Source organism: Ranitomeya variabilis, chromosome 5 (genome assembly GCF_051348905.1).
Source record: "Ranitomeya variabilis isolate aRanVar5 chromosome 5, aRanVar5.hap1, whole genome shotgun sequence".
Classification (NCBI taxonomy): Eukaryota; Metazoa; Chordata; class Amphibia; order Anura; family Dendrobatidae; genus Ranitomeya; species Ranitomeya variabilis.
Genome location: NC_135236.1, coordinates 664332733 through 664358497, shown reverse-complemented (window position 1 = coordinate 664358497; position 25765 = coordinate 664332733). Strand labels below are relative to the sequence as shown.

The window sequence follows — 25765 nt, the reverse complement described above, 5'->3', positions numbered from 1 at the left end:
AGCCTCCAAAGTCTGATTGGTTCGCTCCGTCTGTCCATTAGTCTGAGGATGGAAAGCAGACGAAAACGACAAATCAATGCCCATCCTACTACAAAAGGATCGCCAGAATCTGGAAACGAACTGGGATCCTCTGTCTGACACAATATTCTCAGGGATGCCGTGCAAACGAACCACGTTCTGGAAAAACACAGGAACCAGATCGGAAGAGGAAGGCAGCTTAGGCAAAGGAACCAAATGGACCATCTTTGAGAAGCGATCACATATCACCCAGATAACGGACATGCCCTGGGATAGCGGAAGATCAGAAATGAAATCCATGGAGATATGTGTCCAAGGTCTCTTCGGGACAGGCAAGGGCAAGAGCAAACCGCTGGCACGAGAACAGCAAGGCTTAGCTCGAGCACAAGTCCCACAGGACTGCACAAATGACCGCACATCCCTTGACAAGGAAGGCCACCAAAAGGACCTGGCCACCAGATCTCTGGTGCCAAAAATTCCCGGGTGACCTGCCAACACCGAGGAATGAACCTCGGAAATGACTCTGCTGGTCCACTTATCCGGGACAAACAGTCTGTCAGGTGGACAAGACTCAGGCCTATCAGCCTGAAATCTCTGCAACACACGTCGCAGATCCGGAGAAATAGCTGACAAGATAACTCCATCTTTAAGAATACCAACAGGATCAGCGACTCCAGGAGCATCAGGCACAAAGCTCCTAGAAAGAGCATCGGCCTTCACATTCTTTGAACCTGGTAAATACGAGACAACAAAATCAAAGCGGGAGAAAAACAATGACCAGCGGGCCTGTCTCGGATTAAGGCGTTTAGCAGACTCGAGATACATCAGATTTTTGTGATCAGTCAAGACCACCACACGATGCTTAGCACCCTCGAGCCAATGACGCCACTCCTCAAATGCCCATTTCATGGCCAACAACTCCCGATTGCCCACATCATAATTTCGCTCGGCAGGCGAAAACTTCCTAGAGAAAAAGGCACAAGGTTTCATAACAGAGCAACCAGGGCCTCTCTGCGACAAAACGGCCCCTGCTCCAATCTCTGAAGCATCCACCTCAACCTGAAAGGGAAGTGAGACATCGGGCTGGCACAAAACAGGCGCCGAAGTAAACCGGCGTTTCAACTCCTGGAAAGCCTCCACGGCAGCAGGAGCCCAGTTAGCTACATCGGAGCCCTTCTTGGTCATATCCGTCAAAGGTTTCACAATGCTAGAAAAATTAGCGATAAAACGACGGTAGAAGTTAGCGAAACCCAAGAACTTCTGTAGACTCTTAACTGACGAGGGCTGAGTCCAATCAAGAATAGCTCGGACCTTGACTGGGTCCATCTCCACAGCAGAAGGGGAAAAAATGAACCCCAAAAAGGGAACCTTCTGTACACCAAAGAGACACTTTGAGCCCTTGACAAACAAAGAATTTTCACGCAAAATTTTAAAGACCAACCTGACCTGCTCCACATGCGAATCCCAATTATCAGAAAAAACCAAAATATCATCCAGATAAACAATCAAAAATTTATCCAGATACTTCCGGAAAATGTCATGCATAAAGGACTGAAAAACTGAAGGCGCATTGGAGAGCCCAAAAGGCATCACCAAGTACTCAAAATGACCTTCGGGCGTATTGAATGCGGTTTTCCATTCATCACCTTGCTTAATGCGCACAAGGTTGTACGCACCACGAAGATCTATCTTGGTGAACCACTTGGCACCTTTAATCCGGGCAAACAAGTCAGACAACAGCGGTAAAGGATACTGAAATTTGACAGTGATCTTATTTAAAAGCCGATAATCAATACAAGGTCTCAAAGATCCGTCCTTTTTTTCCACAAAAAAGAATCCCGCACCAAGAGGGGAAGAAGACGGACGAATATGTCCTTTCTCTAGAGACTCCTTGATATATGAACGCATAGCGGTATGTTCAGGTACCGACAGATTAAACAGTCTTCCCTTAGGAAATTTACTGCCTGGGATCAAATCTATAGCACAGTCACAGTCCCTATGAGGAGGCAGTGCACTGGACTCAGACTCACTGAAGACATCCTGATAATCAGACAAATACTCCGGAACTTCCGAAGGCGTAGAAGAAGCAATAGACACAGGCAGGGAATCCTCATGAATACCACGACAGCCCCAACTTGAGACTGACATAGCCTTCCAGTCCAGGACTGGATTATGGGTCTGTAACCATGGCAGCCCTAAAACAACCAAATCATGCATTTTATGTAAAACCAGGAAACGTATCACCTCGCGGTGTTCAGGAGTCATGCACATGGTAACCTGTGTCCAATACTGCGGTTTATTTGCTGCCAATGGCGTAGCATCAATACCCCTAAGAGGAATAGGATTTTCTAATGGTTCAAGAGTAAAACCACAGTGCTTAGCAAATGACAGATCCATAAGACTCAGGGCAGCACCTGAATCTACAAACGCCATGACAGGAAAAGACGACAGTGAGCAAATCAAAGTTACAGACAGAATAAATTTAGGTTGCAAATTACCAACGGTGACAGGACTAACAACCTTAGCTATACGTTTAGAGCATGCTGAGATAACATGTGTAGAATCACCACAGTAGTAGCACAAGCCATTCCGGCGTCTATGAATTTTCCGCTCATTTCTAGTCAGGATTCTATCACATTGCATTAAATCAGGTGTCTGTTCAGACAACACCATGAGGGAATTTGCGATTTTTCTATCACATTGCACCGAATTAGGTGTCTGTTCAGACAACACCATGAGGGAATTTGCGGTTTTGCGCTCCCGCAACCGCCGGTCAATTTGAATAGCCAGTGCCATAGTATCATTCAGACCTGTGGGAATGGGAAAACCCACCATAACATTCTTAATGGCTTCAGAAAGGCCATTTCTAAAATTAGCGGCCAGTGCACACTCGTTCCAATGTGTCAGCACGGACCATTTCCGAAATTTTTGGCAGTACACTTCAGCCTCGTCCTGCCCCTGAGACATAGCCAGCAAGGCCTTTTCTGCCTGAATCTCAAGATTGGGTTCCTCATAAAGTAAACCGAGCGCCAGAAAAAACGCATTAATATCAGCCAATGCCGGATCTCCTGGCGCCAGCGAAAAAGCCCAATCCTGAGGGTCGCCCCGTAAGAACGAAATAACAATTTTTACTTGCTGAGCAGAGTCTCCAGATGAACAGGGTCTCAGGGACAAAAACAATTTACAATTATTCACAAAATTCCTAAACTTAAACCTGTCTCCGGAAAACAGTTCAGGAATCGGTATTTTAGGTTCTGACCTAGGATTACTGATAACATAGTCTTGTATGCCCTGCACACGAGTAGCCAGCTGGTCCACACTTGTAATCAAGGTCTGGACATTCATGTCTGCAGCAAGCATAGCCACTCTGAGGTAAAGGGGAAGAAGAAAAAAAAAAAAAAAATCAGAATCTTCTTTCTTATAATCCCTCTTCTGCAATGCATTAAACATTTAATACTGGCCTGGCAAACTGTTATGACCCCAATGGCGAGGGTCTCAGAGGAACGTGGAAGTCTGCAGAATACAAAAATCCAGCTCATAGGGCAGTGGTAGCTGGGTTGACCATATATCTACTCCTAACGCCAACACTAGAAGTAGCCGGGGATCATTCCTACGTTGATTCTAGATGACACGCTCCAGCCGGAGAATCTAGCTACCCCTAGTAGAGGAAAACAAAAGACCTTTCTTGCCTCCAGAGAAGGGGACCCCAAAGCTGGATAGAAGCCCCCCACAAATAATAACGGTGAGGTAAGAGGAAATGACAAACACAGAAATGAACCAGGTTTAGCACAGAGAGGCCCGCTAACTGATAGCAGAATAAAGAAAGGTAACTTATATGGTCAACAAAAACCCTATCAAAATCCACACTGGAAATTCAAGAACCCCCGAACCGCCTAACGGTCCGGGGGGAGAACACCAGCCCCCTAGAGCTTCCAGCAAAGGTCAGGATATATATTTGGAACAAGCTGGACAAAAATACAAAACCAAAACAAAATAGCAAAAAGCAAAAAGCGGACTTAGCTGATATAACTGGAACCAGGATCAGTAGACAAGAGCACAGCAGACTAGCTCTGATAACTACGTTGCCAGGCATTGAACTGAAGGTCCAGGGAGCTTAAATAGCAACACCCTTAACTAACGACCCAGGTGCGGATAAAAGGAATGACAGAAAAACCAGAGTCAAAAAACTAGTAACCACTAGAGGGAGCAAAAAGTAAATTCACAACAACTTCCTGTCTTTCCTTATAAATTATTTAGACACAGATAGTACTTCCTTCCTGTCTCTCCCTATAAATTATTTAGATACAGATAGTACTTCCTTCCTGTCTCTCCCTATAAATTATTTAGATACAGATAGTACTTCCTTCCTGTCTCTCCTTATAAATTATTTAGATACAGATAGTACTTCCTTCCTGTCTCTCCCTATAAATTATTTAGATACAGATAGTACTTCCTTCCTGTCTCTTCTATAAGTTACTTAGATACAGATAGTACTTCCTTCCTGTCTCTCCTTATAAATTATTTAGATACAGATAGTACTTCCTTCCTGTCTCTCCCTATAAATTATTTAGATACAGATAGTACTTCCTCCCTGTCTCTTCTATAAGTTACTTAGATACAGATAGTACTTCCTTCCTGTCTCTCCTTATAAATTATTTAGATACAGATAGTACTTCCTTCCTGTCTCTCCCTATAAATTATTTAGATACAGATAGTACTTCCTCCCTGTCTCTTCTATAAGTTACTTAGATACAGATAGTACTTCCTTCCTGTCTCTCCTTATAAATTATTTAGATACAGATAGTACTTCCTCCCTGTCTCTCCCTATAAGTTACTTAGATACAGATAGTACTTCCTTCCTGTCTCTCCTTATAAATTATTTAGATACAGATAGTACTTCCTTCCTGTCTCTCCTTATAAATTATTTAGATACAGATAGTACTTCCTTCCTGTCTCTCCCTATAAATTATTTAGATACAGATAGTACTTCCTGTCTTTCCTTATAAATTATTTAGACACAGATAGTACTTCCTTCCTGTCTCTCCCTATAAATTATTTAGATACAGATAGTACTTCCTGTCTCTCCCTATAAATTATTTAGATACAGATAGTACTTCCTTCCTGTCTCTCCTTATAAATTATTTAGATACAGATAGTACTTCCTTCCTGTCTCTCCCTATAAATTATTTAGATACAGATAGTACTTCCTTCCTGTCTCTCCCTATAAATTATTTAGACATAGATATTACTTCTTCCCTGTCTCTCCCTATAATTTATTTAGATACAGATAGTACTTCCTCCGTCTCTCCTTATAAATTATTTAGGCACAGATAGTACTTCCTCCCTGTCTCTCCTTAAAAAATTATTTAGACACAGAGAGTACTTCCTCCCTGCCTCTCCCCATAAATTATTTAGGCATAGATAGTACTTCCTCCCTGCCTCTCCCCATAAATTATTTAGGCATAGATAGTACTTCCTCCATGTTTCTCTCTGTGAGGTGTGAGGAGCCGACCATGGACTAAAGACTATTGGACCAATGGACAAAGAGTGGAATCCACAGCTCTAATGGGTGTGGACTTTTCCAGCACGGAGCACAGGATACATCAATCTTGTTGTGTTTTATTAGAGATTTGCTTGCTGGTCGGTTTAAGGTGCACAAATCTCTCCTGGAAAGTGTTCAGCCTCAGGAGTAGATGTTTCCATTCAGTGACATTAAGCAGAGGAATACGTGCGGGCGTATATTATGTATACATAAGGCCAGATGCGAGATTGACAGGTTTATTAATAATTCCATTACTTTTGTTAGTGTCTCAGTGGCCCCAAGTAAGGGGGGAGTGTTTCCTGAAGGCCGGGCTCAATTTTTGAGGGCCAGCTTGAGGTATGTAGGATGCTCACAAGGGAATTAGAGGGTTGTTGCTGGCTGAAGCTGGATACATGCGCTACGGTCATGGTATCAGTCGTCTGGAGGAGAATAGGCTGTGACTGCAGACTATACCGGCCGGAGATACAAAAGCTGTAGGCCAACCAAAGGTTGTGAGACAGTGGATATCGCCTAGTACAGGGAAAGTGGAACTACCGGTCCCAGGTTGGAATCTTGTGGACTGGGGGCATCTCACTGTGGCCATCTACCTGGAGTTGCTGTGAGACCGTGGATGGAAGAAATAAAACTAATTGCATTGTTAACCTGCCTAGGCGATTATTACAACACACAACCTCAGATCTTCACAATTCCTATAAATTATTTAGTCATAGATAGTACTTCCTCCCTGTCTCTCTCTCTATATATTATTTAGGCATAGATAGTACTTCCTCCCTGCCTCTCCCAATATATTATTTAGGCACAGATAGTACTTCCTCCCTGTCTCTCCCAATATATTATTTAGGCATAGATAGTACTTCTTCCCTGCCTCTCCCTATATATTAATTAGGCATAGATAGTACTTCCTCGCCATCTCTCCCTATAAATTACATAGGCACAGATAGTACTTCCTCCCTGTCTCTCTCTATATATTATTTAGGCACAGATAGTACTTCTTCCCTGCCTCTCCCAATATATTATTTAGGCATAGATAGTACTTCCTCCCTGTCTCTCTCTATATATTATTTAGTCATAGATAGTACTTCTTCCCTGCCTCTCCCAATATATTATCTAGGCATAGATAGTACTTCCTCACTGCCTCTCCCAATATATTATTTAGGCACAGATAGTACTTCCTCCCTACCTCTCCCTATATATTAATTAGGCATAGATAGTACTTCCTCACTATCTCTCCCTATAAATTACATAGGCATATATAGTATTTGCTAGCTGTTTCTCCATATAAATTACAGATAATGCTGCCTTTCCCTATAAATGATATAGGCACAGATAGTACTGTCTCCCTGTCTCTCACTTTAAGTGATGTTAGCACAGATAGTGCTGCTTCCACGTTTTTCCCTATAAATGTTATAATCAGTGATTATATAGCCCCAGCCTGTCGCCACTCAGGACAGAAGACATAAGTGTATGGACGGTACATGGGATTTACAAGATGTCAGAGAACCCACCTTTTGATATCACCAGAATGGTAAATCAGGTCACTTAGGTTTGTGGATTTGAAGGCGTCAAGGCAACGAGAAGCCACAAATTACATCTAATCTGTGGAGAAAAATGCAAAAAAACAAAAGATAAGATAAGATCACAATGTGTTTGATTTCCTGTCTGACAGCTACTTTGTGGCACAGGATATATGGCAGCACGATATTTATCAGCAACATCCAAGAACATTTTTAAACACCTTTTACACCGGTTCTGATCTATAAGATGATTTTTCAAAGCTCAGAAGCTAAAAAATGATGACATTCTTTAGGAATATGGCAAGTACATGGACCTGCAAAATATATAAAAAAAAAATATTATACACCTCCAATCTAACAAACGAATGTCAAGAGCGCCATCATCTGGACGGTGTCGGTACTGCACGCATCTATGTGTATCAGTCTACTACTATTAAATTCTCTTGAAAAGGACAAAAACCTTGAAATACCCGATACAATGAACATATGGTTTATGATATTACCAGAGGCCAATTATTTCAAATCTGTGGGGGTCTGGCACTAGGATCCCCGCTGATCAGCCCACTGCTCTTTTACTAGTGGCTATGCCCGGTATTGTAAGTCAGTTCCATTCCCTTCAAAAAATTCCTAGTTACCAACAAAAGTAAGGAGGTTAGAAAAGAGTGACTTCAACTCCTCTTTGTTATAAATTGTTTTCATGTTTCGCCATGCTGGCCCTGCTTCTGGTGGGCGTTTCGCCCATAGTGAGCAATTGATATAATTATTGTTATGTTTGCACTAATTTCCTTTGTGCGTGTTGGTGTTTTCTGAAACATATGCTGAATGACAGGTTTTCAAGGATGGATTGGTATACAGGAACTTGGCACTCAAAGATATAATAAATGAAACTTTACATAAGATGGAGTTTACGCTCTGCTTTGGGCAGCATTCACAAACAACCCGACTTCGGGGAGATGAGGTTCTGCCGTGCCTGGGCCGCTACCGACCTACCAACATCCATGGGATGGGATGACTATTAAAAGGACTCAGGCCCTCGAGAAACGTCGGGGTGGTCTGGATACCCGGATGACGACTCTAAGGGCTTTCAAGGATGGTGCCCAGCTATCTGGCTCAGGAGAAGATTCCTAAGAAAATATGTGGGCAGTATTGAGGCAACCAAAGTAGTACACAAGGAAGCTGTAGCATATGATTCCTAAACAGCTACGTCAAGCTGGTTGGAGCTGTGTGGCCATATAACGGGAAGGCAGTCCGTGTCGAAGGAAACTCCAAGCGTGACCAAGTGAATAGACTACTCTCCTTCCCACCACTCAGGGTCAGTTGCAGAAGACTTCAGCAGCCTCCCAACCATAGATCTCCCTCAAAGTGTTGGTGAAAAATGGGCTTATAAGACATAACAATGGGCTTCTTCAGGCTACATCATCAGGGTGAGAGTGAAAGTTGCCACCAAGAGTGGTCAGTGAGGACCTCTGAGAAAAGGAAAGGCATGAAGGTCCAGTAGCTTATACAGTAGGTTTACAACGCCCATCTTGAAGTAGGTCGAAGTCCAATGAGGCACGTCCAACGAGTCTGAGTATGACAATCTGTAACAATGCCATCACATACTATGCACCATTTATAATACTGGGGTCTTCTTCTTCTTTGGACCACCTCAGACGTGAGGATTACCTCTGCAACCCCTATAACTATGCCCTTGCCCTCAGATTGTCTGGTGGCCTAAACTAACCAAGCGTGACTCTGCTTTCCATCTGAAGTCCATCTGATATCATATCCTCTACAGTAAGAAGCCGGCTGATGAATAATAAGTGATCTTTTCGCTGCCGTTATACACCCCCCTATAAATCACGGCCGCTTCCACCATTGCTGTCAGCGGTCAGACAAGACAAATAAATACAAGGTGATTACTAATCACTAGTTAAACATCGGCCTCACTTTCCGCCGTTCCATTTATGATCAATAAATGTAATAATCTTATATCTTGGGCTGCTCTAGAATCAATCATTCACATTCACGGATCATGAACCAGCAGCGTCACAGAGACAATAAATAATCCATGAAATACAGCGGCAAAAGTCCCAACAGGATGCAAAACAAGTCCGTAATGAATAAATGTAAGAAACCAGAGACAGAGAATAATCACAGATCAGCCCTAGCGCCCAACGCTCAGGACATCAACAGAGGGCGCCAGTGAACATTGCTCTATTATTTCTAGAAGGGTTGGGTTATGTTTAAACGTTTCTCCAAAAAATAGTTTCATTGAACCCCTTAAAGACATCTGACACTCTCCTGCCTTAAAGACCCGGCACCTTTAAGAGAGTTACAAATTACTTTTCATGGAAACACTCTTACAATTTTTGTTTTTTTAGGCCCCCACCTGGACTTTTTTTTTAGAAGATTTGCTTATATTTTATGATCTGTTCATTTTTTGTTATTACATTTTGTGTATGCTGTGTGTCTGGGAAAACTGCTGACATGTCAAAACTGCAATAGCTCAGTTAATAAGGGGTTAAAGAGAATGAGTGGAGATTGTACGGGACTATTATTCTGTGGTTTCCCTCCATACTGAATAATCTTAGTGGTTTCCCTCCACTCGGGTCAGTTGCAGAGGGCACATGGAGCAAGTAGGATCTACACTGACTGATACATATGAATGTGGTCTATTGCCTGAGGGTATGAAATGGGGGCTTACTTCTATTAGACCTAGTGATCATATGTTCCCCCTATCACCCAGGGGGCTATGTCTCCTATGGCTCCCCTAGTTACAGTGAAAAACTGAACAGGACTAAGATTATTCAGTGGTTTCTCTCCACTCGGGTCAGTTGCAGAGGGCACATGGAGAAAGTAGGATCTACACTAACTGACATATGTGAACTTGTTTTTATTATGTATACCCCTCCTCACATGGAATACAAAAAAAATAATAATAATGTGGTGCATCGCCTAAGGGTATGAAAGGGGGGCTTGCTTCTATTAGATCTAGTGATCAATTGTCCTCCCATCTTTGCCAGATGACTGACTTTACAACAGGGGGGCTGTGTCCCCTAATGAATACCCTAGTTACAGTGAAAAACTGAACAAGAAAAAAAAATGTGACTGGGTGGTGAATGTGCACAACTAAGATTATTCAGTGGTTTCCCTCCGCTCAGGGTTTGTTGCCGAGTGAAGGGAAAGTACTGAATCTTAATGGTTTCCCTCCACTCGGGTCAGTTGCAGAGGGCACATGGAGAAAGTAGGATCTACAATGATTGATGGATGTGAATGTGGTGGGTATGAAAGGGGGACTTGCTTCTGCTAGAGTGATCACTCCCTTCCCCCACCCTGATGACTGATTTTACAACAAGGGGGCTGTGTCTCCTATGGCTCTTATGGATACCCTAGTCATAATGAAAAACTGAACAATGAAAAAAAAAATTGATGCTATACCCACAAAAAATTATGTTTTAAGGGACATATGGAAAAAAAATTAAAACATAATATAAAAATATAATAAAAATGTCAAAAGAAATATAATTTTAGAAGTCATGATTATTCAATAATGTACATTTTCCGGCATAAAAAATTAATTAAGACAATACAATACACTTATTAGGTATCCCAATAACTTGAAGAATTAATTTAATAGACAATTTAGTGTGGGAAATAATGAGCACTACGACAAAATTAAGGAAAATAAAACAATTTAAAAAAAAGAAAACAATAAAAAAAGTAAAAAAAAGTTGACAAAATTACTACAAACAACAATAAAAAGAAAAACAATAAACAAGCAAAGATAAAAATTAATATAATTTTGTCCGCGTAAAATGAGTCCTGGTACAGCCATATGAATAAAAAAAGTGAAAAAAAAAAGTTATAGCTGCCGAAATGCGGAGGAAAAAAAAAAAATTAAAAAGAGTAAAAAAGGTTATTAATGGGTTTAAGAAAGCAGCAATGACTGAGCTTCATGCAACTAACTTCCCATGTAAACCTATAGAAATCTTCATCTTCCTCATCAACCCTTAACTCAAACGAACTCGTCGATGTTATAGAATTATTCAGAAGGATGCAAAGTCAGGTTTGTAAATTCGACAGGCTGATAATTGCTAATAATAGCAGAGCAACGAGTCAGATGAACAGCTGCACGGAGGAGGACGGCCGCCCAGACGTCTAGTCGAGTCAGACAGACGTTTATCTGGAAAGATAAAACTAAGGGAGGAAGTTCCACACCGCAATTACAAGAGCAATTAATAGAGCAATAGTGCAGACTCATTCTCATCCTCACTAACTGGGCACCGCTCTGTTGTACCCTAATGGCTCAACAATTTGATATTAATACCCATCTAATTAGAAAAAATAAGACATAAAAAACAGCCACTAGGTGGCGCTATGGAGTAAAATGCATATTTTTTCTATTTTATTTTTTTTTGCCACTAGGTGGAGCTGTCAGCATTCAGTTTTGTATTTAAAAGAACATTTAATGCAAAACTGAACTGTGTTGTCCCTAGCACAGTGATTTAGGGGTGGTGTGTGATTTTTGGATACTACTGCTAGACCTTATATTAGGAATTAACCAGTTTTGTCATTTACATATATGACTCTATTTTATTTTCCCTGCACTAATTTTCTCCACTGCTGTGCTGTCGCACACTATCTGTACAGTTTATTCGGTGTTTTATGTCATTCTTTCCCTATCTGCATGGATAAGCTGTGAGCTGTGATGTCCTTTCACTATAAAGATTCATCATAAAAGAGCTGCTGCATTCCCTATCTCGGCTTTTATACAGGCTATGATAATCTCTTCCGATAGGTTGTTTTATACAGGCTACGATAGTCTCTCCTGATAGGTTGTGCTATGATGTCCTTTCACTATAAAGATTCATCATAAAACAGCTGCTGCCATTCCCTATCTCGGCTTTTATACAGGCTATGATAATCTCTTCCGATAGGTTGTTTTATACAGGCTACGATAGTCTCTCCTGATAGGTTGTGCTATGATGTCCTTTCACTATAAAGATTCATCATAAAACAGCTGCTGCCATTCCCTATCTCGGCTTTTATACAGGCTATGATAGTCTCTCCTGATAAGTTGTTTTATACACGCTACGATAGGTTGTGCTGTGATGTCCTTTCACTCTAAAAATGAATCATAAAACAGCTGCTGCATTCCCTATCTTGGCTTTTATACAGGCTATGACAGTCTCTCCTGATAGGTTGTGCTGTGATGTCCTTTCACTAATAGATTAATAATAAAACGGCTGCTGCATTCCCTATCTTGGCTTTTATACAGGCTGTGATAATCTCTCCTGATAGGTTGTTTTATATGATGCGATAGTGGAAAGGGATTATGGGAAAGCTCGCCTTGGCTGATTCAATGCATAAAACAAATGTCATTTTCAAGAATTCAATTTGTATTAAATCAAGTCGCCCATGTCTACTTACATTTATTGCGCTATTTTAGTTTATGCACCCTAATAACTCTTTTTTTTTAAGTAATATTAATATTTCATATTGCAATACCATGCCTGACCACATGGTGCGCTGATCAAGGAAACCTTTCAAAAGGCAGCATGTGTGTTAGAACAATCTTTAGCTCCATCTAGTGGCACAGTTAGGTATAGCATAAATTTATGTTTTTGTTTTAATCTAGAAAGCTAAAAAAAACCTCAAAAATTGAAATTGAATTAAACAAAAAACGGAACAGAACTTCTCATTATACGATGATTAAAGGGGTTGTCTGCTTTAAAAATTAAAATACCTTTTAATTAAAAAAATGGCACTTGTTTATTGGCCAATGAAAAGAGCTAGAGTGGAAAGCGCGTCCCTTACGTTGGAGGACCTGTCCTCGCCTCCATTACATCAACAGCCTTTTGATATGAAGCGACACTGTAATGCTTCATTTCCCCTGTGGTGGCGCTGCAGAGAAATGTAACACCTACTTACAGATTCCTTCAAAGATAACAGCTGATTTCTGGGAGTACCAGCATTAGGATACTTTGGCCTTGATTCATTATTGCCATTTTTTTTTAGTCTATATTCATAGATTTTTTTCCTCCAAATTTATTAAAATAGTGTTCACGGTCCCTGAATTTCAAGTAAAAATTCAATGCTTTTTTTTCCTGTCTTTAACCATTTTTGCAACTTTTTAGAGCAAAAAAAGGTCACTTTATTTATTTATTTTAAATGGTGGAAAAAATGCTAAGAAAAAAAAATTCTGGCGTACATAAAATGACTCCAGGGTAAGACTAAAATAAATTTGTGACATGTTTTGCAACTTTTTGAAAGGATGCAAATAATAAAAAAAACCTCTAGAAACCACAAACTTTGCCCATAATGGTGCACTAAAAAAAACAAACAAAGAAATATAAAAAAGCACAAAAGAAGGATGAATATGGCAAAAACAATACAAAGGCATAAAACACCTAAACACTCAAAGTTGCAAATGCAATAATGAATCGGGCCCGGGGAGCTGTCGTGGGTTTAGATATGCCTTTAAAAATTCACATATGTGTTAAAAAATGGTGTTAATATAAGGAGTCACGTTCCTGGACGCGTATTACTAATGCTGTGGTCACGCTCCGGAGATTTTCATACCTATCCTGACATTTTAAATAGCTGCACTTTAATATCGTGTGTGTTTCACAGCGCGATAATGAGGGCGCTGCAGGCGCACGGGAATAGATAGTGACTTATGGGGACGGCTATGGGGTCTGTACCGGGCAGATAACTAGCGGTGAGACCTGCGCATAGACAGTCCCTGTGGTTTGTATGGTGTCAACAGGAAAGGAGAAGGCAGCTCCAGCTCAGGTTGGCCTTACCCTCCTTCTCTATGGGCACTATAGACTTGGGCAAGGCTCACAGAAGAAGCATTACTAAGCAGTTATGGAGGGCAGCCTGCTGGCGAAGAAGGCACCTTACACTCCATCCTTGTTTCCCGGAAAGCAGCTAATCCAGCCACCCACTAACTAGCAATGTGTTCCCTTTATTATCAGGATGAGTGAGTGTCTGGGAAATCAAACCCCGACTCATCAGAAAGTGATTAGCAATATATTGCACATTTCTTAATCATAGGTATTATGGACCTGTAATGATTCTGTGTGCCACTGTATGGTGCTTCTGTGTTGTCTTATCCCACTAGGGGTCTTCCTTCTGTGTGAATTGCTGTCTGCTGCCTGTTATAAAGTGCAATCCACCTGTAGCAGCAGAGAGGCAAACATGGAGTACAGTAAGTGTGTGCAGGGGTTGTCTCTATAGGAACTGGGGGGCTCTTTGTCTCTACAAGAACTGGGGGGGCACTTTGTCTCTACAGGAAGTGGGGTTGGTTCTTTGTATTTACAGGAAGTAGGGGTGGTTTTTGTCTCTACATAAAGTGGGATGGTTCTTTGCCTCTACAGGAAGTAGTGGTGGTTCTTTGTCTCTACAGGAAGTAGTGGTGGTTCTTTGTCTCTACAGGAAGTAGTGGTGGTTCGTTGTCTCTACAGGAAGTAGTGGTGGTTCTTTGTCTCTACAGGAATTAGGGGTGGTTCTTTGTCTCTACAGAAAGTAGGGGTGGTTCTTTGTCTCTACAGGAATTAGGGGTGGTTCTTTGTCTCTACAGGAAGTAGTGGTGGTTCTTTGTCTCTACAGGAAGTAGTGGTGGTTCTTTGTCTCTACAAGAAGTGGGGATGATTCTTTGTCTCTACACGAAGTAGTGGTGGTTCTTTGTCTCTACAGGAAGTAGTGGTGGTTCTTTGTCTCTACAGGAAGTAGTGGTGGTTCTTTGTCTCTACAGGAAGTAGTGGTGGTTCTTTGTCTCTACAGGAAGTAGGGGTGGTTCTTTGTCTCTACAGGATGTAGGGGTGGTTCTTTGTCTTTAAAGGAAGTAGGGGTGGTTCTTTGTCTCTACAGGATGTAGGGGTGGTTCTTTGTCTTTAAAGGAAGTAGGGGTGGTTCTTTGTCTCTACAGGAAGTAGTGGTGGTTTTTTGTCTCTACAGGAAGTAGTGGTGGTTCTTTGTCTCTACAGGAAGTAGTGGTGGTTCTTTGTCTCTACAGGATGTAGGGGTGGTTCTTTGTCTTTAAAGGAAGTAGGGGTGGTTCTTTGTCTCTACGTAAAGTGGGAGTGGTTCTTTGTCTTTACAGGAACTGTGGGTGGGTATTTGTCTCTATAAGAATTGGGGGTGGTTCTTTGTCTCTACACAAAGTTGGAGTGGTTCTTTGTCTTTACAGGAAGTGTGGGTGGGTCTTTATAAGAATTGGGGGTGGTTCTTTGTCTCTACAGGAAGTAGAGGTGGTTCTTTATCTCTACAGGAAGTGGGGGTGGTTCTTTGTCTCTACCCGAAGTGGGAGTGGTTCTTTGTCTTTACAGGAAGTGTGGGTGGCTCTTTGTCTCTATAAGAATTGGGGGTGGTTCTTTGTCTCTACAGGAAGTAGGGGTGGTTCTTTGTCTCTACAGGAAGTAGGGGTGGTTCTTTGTCTACAGGAAGTAGGAGTGGTTCTTTGTCTTTACAGGAAGTGTGAGTGGCTATTTGTCTCTATAAGAAATGGGGGTGGTTCTTTGTTTCTACAGGAAGTGGGGGTGGTTTTTCGTCTCTATGAGAAGTGAGTGGGTTTTTGTCTCTACAGGAAGTAAGTGGGGTTTTGTCTCTCTACAGGAAGTGTGGGAAGGTAATCATTTTCTCTCTGTAGGAAGTTAGTGTGTTTTTATCTCTCTACAGGAAGTGAGTTTGAGTTTATTTAAAGGAAGAATGTGCGGGTCTTTGTCTCTCAACAGGAAGTGGGGAAAGGTCATTGTCTCAACAGAAAGTGGTGGAGAGTCTTTGTCTCTACATGAAGTAGAATTGGTCACTACTATCTCTCTGCTCTTGCTCTCCTGTCTGTGAAACTGCCAAAAGACGTAACAAAGAGGTGAGCTTTCAATTAAGGACAGGCAAGTCAGTTCACAATGACAAGTGTAATGTATTCTGGAAAATCGGGAAAAGGAAGTTCTAGCACCTATAATACTGATAGAGAGTCAGCTCACTGTAACAGAGTGGATGGCAAGTTACAGAGCATGAAAACTGGGACTAACATATTAGACTTGTATTACATTATTTATTATGCGTTTCTTTTATAGCGTCATCATATTCAGCGCTGTTTTGACTTGTTTTGGATGGGTAAGGGCAGTTTTTCTACAAGTTGTGTGTGAAACAAAAGGGACACTTTAAGGGTTTTTGTCAGCATAGCAACCACCACAATTATTTCAGTTGGTTTTTTTTTCTATCATTATAGCAATATAATCAAGTTATAGTTTTGCTTTTCGCTCTTCAACTTCTCTTCGTGCTCATGTTTGCTATACAATACAGTGAGTTTACAATCAATACCAGTCAGGGGCAAGCGAGCTGCCGAGAACAAGTTGGTGAAGTTTATCAGCTGTTTATTGTGTTTGTTCTCAAATCAAGAATCCGAGAAAATCACAGGAGGAGACTGATGAAACACATCCGAGCTCCATCCCAGATGACCTCAATATAACAGGAAACATGTTATACCGAGCGTGGATGAGTCAGTCATTATTGTAGGGAGCTAGAGGACAGGAAAAAAAACTAAAACATAACCGTCATTTTTACTTTAATTTCATAAATCAATAGTACACAGGAAAATAAGCAACTTTGTAATATATCTTATCAGAGAAATCTGCTTCTTTCTCCTCCTGGACTGATCAGTCATTCTCAAATATCTGCAAAATCTGTATTTGGTGAAGACAGAATTTTCCATTACTGAGATAGGAGATGACAGTTGGTGCTTTTAAAATTTTATGGGAAGGAAGGAGCTAGAGGCAGACACAGACATTCTAGGGAGGAGCTAGAGACAAACACAGACATTCTAGGGAGGAGCTAGAGGCAGACACAGACATTCTAGGGAGGAGCTAGAGACAAACACAGACATTCTAGGGAGGAGCTAGAGGCAGACACAGACATTCTAGGGAGGAGCTAGAGGCAGACACAGACATAATAGGGAGGAGCTAGAGGCAGACACAGACATTCTAGGGAGGAGCTAGAGGCAGACACAGACATTCTAGAGAGGAGCTAGAGGCAGATACAGACATTCTAGGGAGGAGCTAGAGGCAGACACAGACATTCTAGGGAGGAGCTAGAGGCAGACACAGACATTCTAGAGAAGAGCTAGAGGCAGACAGACATTTTAGGGAGGAGCTAGAGGCAGACAGACATTCTAGGGAGGAGCTAGAGGCAGACAGACATAATAGGGAGAAGCTAGAGGCAGATACAGACATTCTAGGGAGGAGCTAGAAGCAGACACAGACATTCTAGGGAGGAGCTAGAAGCAGACACAGACATTCTAGGGAGGAGCTAGAGGCAGACACAGACATTCTAGGGAGGAGCTAGAAGCAGACACAGACATTCTAGGGAGGAGCTAGAGTCACAGACATTCTAGGGAGGAGATTGAGGAAGACAGACATTCTAGGAAGGAGCTAGAGGCAGACACAAACATTCTAGGAAGGAGCTAGAGGCAGACACATATATTCTAGGGAGGAGCTAGAGGCAGGCACAGACATTCTAGGGAAGAGCTAGAGGCACACACATATATTCTAGGGAGGAGCTAGAGGCAGACACAGACATTCTAGGGAGGAGCTATAGGCAGACACAGACATTCTAGGGAGGAGCTAGAGGCAGACACAGACATTCTAGGGAGGAGCTAGAGGCAGACACAGACATTCTAGGGAGGAGCTAGGGGCACAGACATTCTAGGAAGTAACTAGAGGCAGACACAGACATTCTAGGGAGGAGCTAGAGGCACAGACATTCTAGGGAGGAGCTAGAGGCAGACACAGACATTCTAGGGAGGAGCTAGAGGCAGACAGACATTCTAGGGAGGAGCTAAAGATTATTATTAAAAGATTATTAGCTAAAGGCAGACGCAGACATTCTAGGATGGAGCTAGAGGCAGACACAGATATTCTAGGGAGGAGCTAGAGGCACAGACATTCTAGGGAGGAGCTAGAGGCAGACAGACATTCTAGGGAGGAGCTAAAGATTATTATTAAAAGATTATTAGCTAAAGGCAGACACAGACATTCTAGGATGGAGCTAGAGGCAGACACAGACATTCTAGGGAGGAGCTAGAGGCACAGACATTCTAGGGAGGAGCTAGAGGCAGACACAGACAATCTAGGGAGGAGCTAGAGGCAGACACAGACATTCTATGGAGGAGCTAAAGGCAGACTCAGACATTCTAGGGAGGAGCTACAGGCAGACACAGACATTCTAGGGAGGAGCTAGAGGCAGACACAGGCATTCTATGGAGGAGCTAGAGGCACAGACATTCTAGGGAGGAGCTAGAGGCAGACACAGACATTCTTGGGAGGAGCTAGAGGCAGACACAGACATTCTAGGGAGGAGCTAGAGGCAGACACAGGCATTCTATGGAGGAGCTAGAGGCACAGACATTCTAGGGAGGAGCTAGAGGCAGACACAGACATTCTAGGGAGGAGCTAGAGGCAGACACAGGCATTCTATGGAGGATCTAGAGGCACAGACATTCTAGGGAGGAGCTAGAGGCAGACACAGACATTCTTGGGAGGAGCTAGAGGCAGACACAGACATTCTAGGGAGGAGCTAGAGGCAGACACAGACATTCTAGGGAGGAGCTAGAGGCAGACACAAACAATCAAGGGAGGAGCTAGAGGCAGACACAGACATTCTAGGGAGGAGCTAGAGGCAGACACAGACATTCTAGGGAGGAGCTAGAGGCAGACACAGACATTCTAGGGAGGAGCTAGAGGCAGACACAGACATTCTAGGGAGGAGCTAGAGGCAGACACAGACATTCTAGGGAGGAGCTAGAGGCAGACTCAGACATTCTAGGGAGGAGCTAGAGGCAGACACAGACATTCTAGGGAGGAGCTAGAGGCAGACAGACATTCTAGGGAGGAGCTAAAGATTATTATTAAAAGATTATTAGCTAAAGGCAGACACAGACATTCTAGGAGGGAGCTAGAGGCAGACACAGATATTCTAGGGAGGAGCTAGAGGCACAGACATTCTAGGGAGGAGCTAGAGGCAGACACAGACATTCTAGGGAGGAGCTAGAGGCAGACAGACATTCTAGGGAGGAGCTAAAGATTATTATTAAAAGATTATTAGCTAAAGGCAGACACAGACATTCTAGGATGGAGCTAGAGGCAGACACAGACATTCTAGGGAGGAGCTAGAGGCAGACTGTTGTGAATTTGGTTTCTGGGCTCCCCCAGTGGTTTCTGGTGGTACTGCACTTATGTGCTTCATCTCCTCTGTTCACCTGTTTCCATCAGGATGTGGGAGTTGTCTATTTAGCCTTGCTCCTCAGTCATTTCTATGCCGGCCAACAATGTTACCAGAAGCCTTTCTGTTGCATGTTCCTGCTCCTAGACTACTATCAGCTAAGTTGGACTTTGAGTCCTAAGTTTGTTTTGCATTTTTGTTCCAGTTCTCTGTGTTTGAATATTTCTGAGGCTGGAAGCTCTTGTGAGCTGAAATTGCCACTCTGGTGTCATGAGTTGATATTAGAGTCTTAAAGTAATTTCAGGATGGTGTTTTGAAAGGGTTTTCAGCTGACTGTGTAGTTCCCTTTTCTGTCTTCCTACTATCTAGTAAGCGGACCTCAATTTGCTAAACCTATCTTCATACTTCGTATGTCAATTTCCTCTAAAATCACCGACATTATATGTGGGGGCTACTGTCTGCCTTTTGGGGAAAATTTCTCTAGAGGTAAGCCAGGTCTGTATTTTCCTCTGCTAGGGTCAGTCAGTTCTCCGGCTGGCGCTGGGCATCTAGGGATAAAACGTAGGCACGCTACCCGGCCACTGTTAGTTGTGCGGTAGGTTTAGCTCACAGTCAGCTCGAGTTCCCATCTTCCAAGAGCTAGTCCTTTGTATGCTTTACTACGGTCTCTTGCCATTGAGAACCATGACAGCAGACACAGCCATTCTAGGGAGGAGCTAGAGGCAGACACAGACATTCTAGGGAGGAGCTAGAGGCAGACACAGACATTCTAGAGAGGAGCTAGAGGAAGACAAACATTCTAGGAAGGAGCTAGAGGCAGACAAAAACATTCTATGGAGGAGCTAAAGGCAGACTCAGACATTCTAGGGAGGAGCTAGAGGCAGACTCAGATATTCTAGGGAGGAGCTAGAGGCAGACAGACAGACATTTTAGGGAGGAGCTAGAGGCAGACTCAGACATAATAGGGAGGAGCTAGAGGCAGACACAGACATTCTAGGGAGGAGCTAGAGGCAGACACAGACATTCTAGGGAGGAGCTAGAAACAGACACAGACATTCTAGGGAGGAGCTAGAGGCAGACACAGACATTCTAGGGAGGAGCTAGAGGCAGACAGACATTCTAGGGAGGAGCTAGAGGCAGACACAGACATTCTAGGGAGGAGCTAGAGGCAGACACAGACATTCTAGGGAGGAGCTAGAGGCACACACAGAGATTCTAGGGAGGAGCTAGAGTCACAGACATTCTAGGGAGGAGATTGAGGAAGACAGACATTCTAGGAAGGAGCTAGAGGCAGACACAAACATTCTAGGAAGGAGCTAGAGGCAGGCACAGACATTCTAGGGAGGAGCTAGAGGCACACACATATATTCTAGGGAGGAGCTAGAGGCAGGCACAGACATTCTAGGGAGGAGCTAGAGGCACACACATATATTCTAGGGAGGAGCTAGAGGCAGACACAGACATTCTAGGGAGGAGCTAGAGGCAGACACAGACATTCTAGGGAGGAGCTAGAGGCAGACACAGACATTCTAGGGAGGAGCTAGAGGCAGACAGACATTCTAGAGAGAAGCTAGAGGAAGACACATACATTCTAGGGAGGAGCTAGAGGCACAGACATTCTAGAGAGGAGCTAGAGGAAGACAAACATTCTAGGAAGGAGCTAGAGGCAGACAAAAACATTCTAGGAAGGAGCTAGAGGCAGGCACATTCTAGGGAGGAGCTAGAGGCAGACATATATTCTAGGGAGGAGCTAGAGGCAGACACAGACATTCTAGGGAGGAGCTAGAGGCAGACACAGACATTCTAGGGAGGAGCTAGGGGCACAGACATTCTAGAAAGTAACTAGAGGCAGACACAGACATTCTAGGGAGGAGCTAGAGGCACAGACATTCTAGGGAGGAGCTAGAGGCAGACAGACATTCTAGGGAGGAGCTAAAGATTATTATTAAAAGATTATTAGCTAAAGGCAGACACAGACATTCTAGGATGGAGCTAGAGGCAGACACAGATATTCTAGGGAGGAGCTAGAGTCACAGACATTCTAGGGAGGAGCTAGAGGCAGACACAGACATTCTAGGGAGGAGCTAGAGGCAGACAGACATTCTAGGGAGGAGCTAAAGATTATTATTAAAAGATTATTAGCTAAAGGCAGACACAGACATTCTAGGATGGAGCTAGAGGCAGACAGACATTCTAGGGAGGAGCTAGAGGCACAGACATTCTAGAGAGGAGCTAGAGGCAGACACAGCCATTCTAGGGAGGAGCTAAAGGCAGACACAGACAATCTAGGGAGGAGCTAGAGGCAGACACAGACATTCTAGGGAGGAGCTAGAGGCAGACACAGGCATTCTATGGAGGATCTAGAGGCACAGACATTCTAGGGAGGAGCTAGAGGCAGACACAGACATTCTAGGGAGGAGATAGAGGCAGACACAGACATTCTAGAGAAGAGCTAGAGGCAGACAGACATTTTAGGGAGGAGCTAGAGGCAGACAGACATTCTAGGTAGGAGCTAGAGGCAGACAGACATAATAGGGAGAAGCTAGAGGCAGATACAGACATTCTAGGGAGGAGCTAGAAGCAGACACAGACATTCTAGGGAGGAGCTAGAAGCAGACACAGACATTCTAGGGAGGAGCTAGAGGCAGACACAGACATTCTAGGGAGGAGCTAGAAGCAGACACAGACATTCTAGGGAGGAGCTAGAGTCACAGACATTCTAGGGAGGAGATTGAGGAAGACAGACATTCTAGGAAGGAGCTAGAGGCAGACACAAACATTCTAGGAAGGAGCTAGAGGCAGACACAGACATTCTAGGGAGGAGCTAGAGGCAGACACATTCTAGGGAGGAGCTAGAGGCAGACACAGACATTCTAGAGAGGAGCTAGAGGAAGACACATACATTCTAGGGAGGAGCTAGAGGCACAGACATTCTAGAGAGGAGCTAGAGGAAGACAAACATTCTAGGAAGGAGCTAGAGGCAGGCACAGACATTCTAGGGAGGAGCTAGAGGCAGACATATATTCTAGGGAGGAGCTAGAGGCAGACACAGACATTCTAGGGAGGAGCTAGAGGCAGACACAGACATTCTAGGGAGGAGCTAGGGGCACAGACATTCTAGGAAGTAACTAGAGGCAGACACAGACATTCTAGGGAGGAGCTAGAGGCACAGACATTCTAGGGAGGAGCTAGAGGCAGACACAGACATTCTAGGGAGGAGCTATAGGCAGACAGACATTCTAGGGAGGAGCTAAAGATTATTATTAAAAGATTATTAGCTAAAGGCAGACGCAGACATTCTAGGATGGAGCTAGAGGCAGACACAGATATTCTAGGGAGGAGCTAGAGGCACAGACATTCTAGGGAGGAGCTAGAGGCAGACAGACATTCTAGGGAGGAGCTAAAGATTATTATTAAAAGATTATTAGCTAAAGGCAGACACAGACATTCTAGGATGGAGCTAGAGGCAGACACAGACATTCTAGGGAGGAGCTAGAGGCACAGACATTCTAGGGAGGAGCTAGAGGCAGACACAGACAATCTTGGGAGGAGCTAGAGGCAGACACAGACATTCTATGGAGGAGCTAAAGGCAGACACAGACATTCTAGGGAGGAGCTAGAGGCAGACACAGACATTCTAGGGAGGAGCTAGAGGCAGACACAGACATTCTAGGGAGGAGCTAGAGGCAGACACAGGCATTCTATGGAGGAGCTAGAGGCACAGACATTCTAGGGAGGAGCTAGAGGCAGACAGACATTCTTGGGAGGAGCTAGAGGCAGACACAGACATTCTAGGGAGGAGCTAGAGGCAGACACAGGCATTCTATGGAGGATCTAGAGGCACAGACATTCTAGGGAGGAGCTAGAGGCAGACACAGACATTCTTGGGAGGAGCTAGAGGCAGACACAGACATTATAGGGAGGAGCTAGAGGCAGACACAGACATTCTAGGGAGGAGTTAGAGGCAGACACAAACAATCAAGGGAGGAGCTAGAGGCAGACACAGACATTCTAGGGAGGAGCTAGAGGCAGACACAGACATTCTAGGGAGGAGCTAGAGGCAGACACAGACATTCTAGGGAGGAGCTAGAGGCAGACACAGACATTCTAGGGAGGAGCTAGAGGCAGACACAGACATTCTAGGGAGGAGCTAGAGGCAGACTCAGACATTCTAGGGAGGAGCTAGAGGCAGACACAGATATTCTAGGGAGGAGCTAGAGGCACAGACATTCTAGGGAGGAGCTAGAGGCAGACAGACATTCTAGGGAGGAGCTAAAGATTATTATTAAAAGATTATTAGCTAAAGGCAGACACAGACATTCTAGGATGGAGCTAGAGGCAGACACAGATATTCTAGGGAGGAGCTAGAGGCACAGACATTCTAGGGAGGAGCTAGAGGCAGACACAGACATTCTAGGGAGGAGCTAGAGGCAGACAGACATTCTAGGGAGGAGCTAAAGATTATTATTAAAAGATTATTAGCTAAAGGCAGACACAGACATTCTAGGATGGAGCTAGAGGCAGACACAGACATTCTAGGGAGGAGCTAGAGGCACAGACATTCTAGAGAGGAGCTAGAAGCAGACACAGCCATTCTAGGGAGGAGCTAGAGGCAGACACAGACATTCTAGGGAGGAGCTAGAGGCAGACACAGACATTCTAGAGAGGAGCTAGAGGAAGACAAACATTCTAGGAAGGAGCTAGAGGCAGACAAAAACATTCTATGGAGGAGCTAAAGGCAGACTCAGACATTCTAGGGAGGAGCTAGAGGCAGACTCAGATATTCTAGGGAGGAGCTAGAGGCAGACAGACAGACATTTTAGGGAGGAGCTAGAGGCAGACACAGACATAATAGGGAGGAGCTAGAGGCAGACACAGACATTCTAGGGAGGAGCTAGAGGCAGACACAGACATTCTAGGGAGGAGCTAGAAACAGACACAGACATTCTAGGGAGGAGCTAGAGGCAGACACAGACATTCTAGGGAGGAGCTAGAGGCAGACACAGACATTCTAGGGAGGAGCTAGAGGCAGACACAGACATTCTAGGGAGGAGCTAGAGGCAGACACATACATTCTAGGGAGGAGCTAGAGGCACACACAGAGATTCTAGGGAGGAGCTAGAGTCACAGACATTCTAGGGAGGAGATTGAGGAAGACAGACATTCTAGGAAGGAGCTAGAGGCAGACACAAACATTCTAGGAAGGAGCTAGAGGCAGGCACAGACATTCTAGGGAGGAGCTAGAGGCACACACATATATTCTAGGGAGGAGCTAGAGGCAGGCACAGACATTCTAGGGAGGAGCTAGAGGCACACACATATATTCTAGGGAGGAGCTAGAGGCAGACACAGACATTTTAGGGAGGAGCTAGAGGCAGACACAGACATTCTAGGGAGGAGCTAGAGGCAGACACAGACATTCTAGGGAGGAGCTAGAGGCAGACACAGACATTCTAGAGAGGAGCTAGAGGAAGACAAACATTCTAGGAAGGAGCTAGAGGCAGACAAAAACATTCTAGGAAGGAGCTAGAGGCAGGCACAGACATTCTAGGGAGGAGCTAGAGGCAGACATATATTCTAGGGAGGAGCTAGAGGCAGACACAGACATTCTAGGGAGGAGCTAGAGGCAGACACAGACATTCTAGGGAGGAGCTAGGGGCACAGACATTCTAGGAAGTAACTAGAGGCAGACACAGACATTCTAGGGAGGAGCTAGAGGCACAGACATTCTAGGGAGGAGCTAGAGGCAGACAGACATTCTAGGGAGGAGCTAAAGATTATTATTAAAAGATTATTAGCTAAAGGCAGACACAGACATTCTAGGATGGAGCTAGAGGCAGACACAGATATTCTAGGGAGGAGCTAGAGTCACAGACATTCTAGGGAGGAGCTAGAGGCAGACACAGACATTCTAGGGAGGAGCTAGAGGCAGACAGACATTCTAGGGAGGAGCTAAAGATTATTATTAAAAGATTATTAGCTAAAGGCAGACACAGACATTCTAGGATGGAGCTAGAGGCAGACACAGACATTCTAGGGAGGAGCTAGAGGCACAGACATTCTAGAGAGGTGCTAGAGGCAGACACAGCCATTCTAGGGAGGAGCTAAAGGCAGACACAGACAATCTAGGGAGGAGCTAGAGGCAGACACAGACATTCTATGGAGGAGCTAAAGGCAGACTCAGACATTCTAGGGAGGAGCTACAGGCAGACACAGACATTCTAGGGAGGAGCTAGAGGCAGACACAGACATTCTAGGGAGGAGCTAGAGGCAGACACAGGCATTCTATGGAGGAGCTAGAGGCACAGACATTCTAGGGAGGAGCTAGAGGCAGACACATACATTCTTGGGAGGAGCTAGAGGCAGACTCAGACATTCTAGGGAGGAGCTAGAGGCAGACACACACAATCAAGGGAGGAGCTAGAGGCAGACACAGACATTCTAGGGAGGAGCTAGAGGCAGACACAGACATTCTAGGGAGGAGCTA

At 44.0% G+C, this 25765-nt stretch overlaps 1 protein-coding gene across 3 annotated transcripts in view; it reads right to left on the bottom strand.

Moving 5' to 3' along the window:
• ARHGAP8 (Rho GTPase activating protein 8) overlaps positions 1–25765 on the bottom strand; it is a 191652-nt gene that overhangs the window by 138910 nt on the left and 26977 nt on the right. For all 3 annotated transcript variants that reach the window (XM_077266613.1, XM_077266614.1, XM_077266612.1), the window contains one exon: positions 7066–7156. The gene's annotated coding sequence lies outside the window, so the exon portion shown is untranslated. The remainder of the gene's footprint in view (positions 1–7065; positions 7157–25765) is intronic.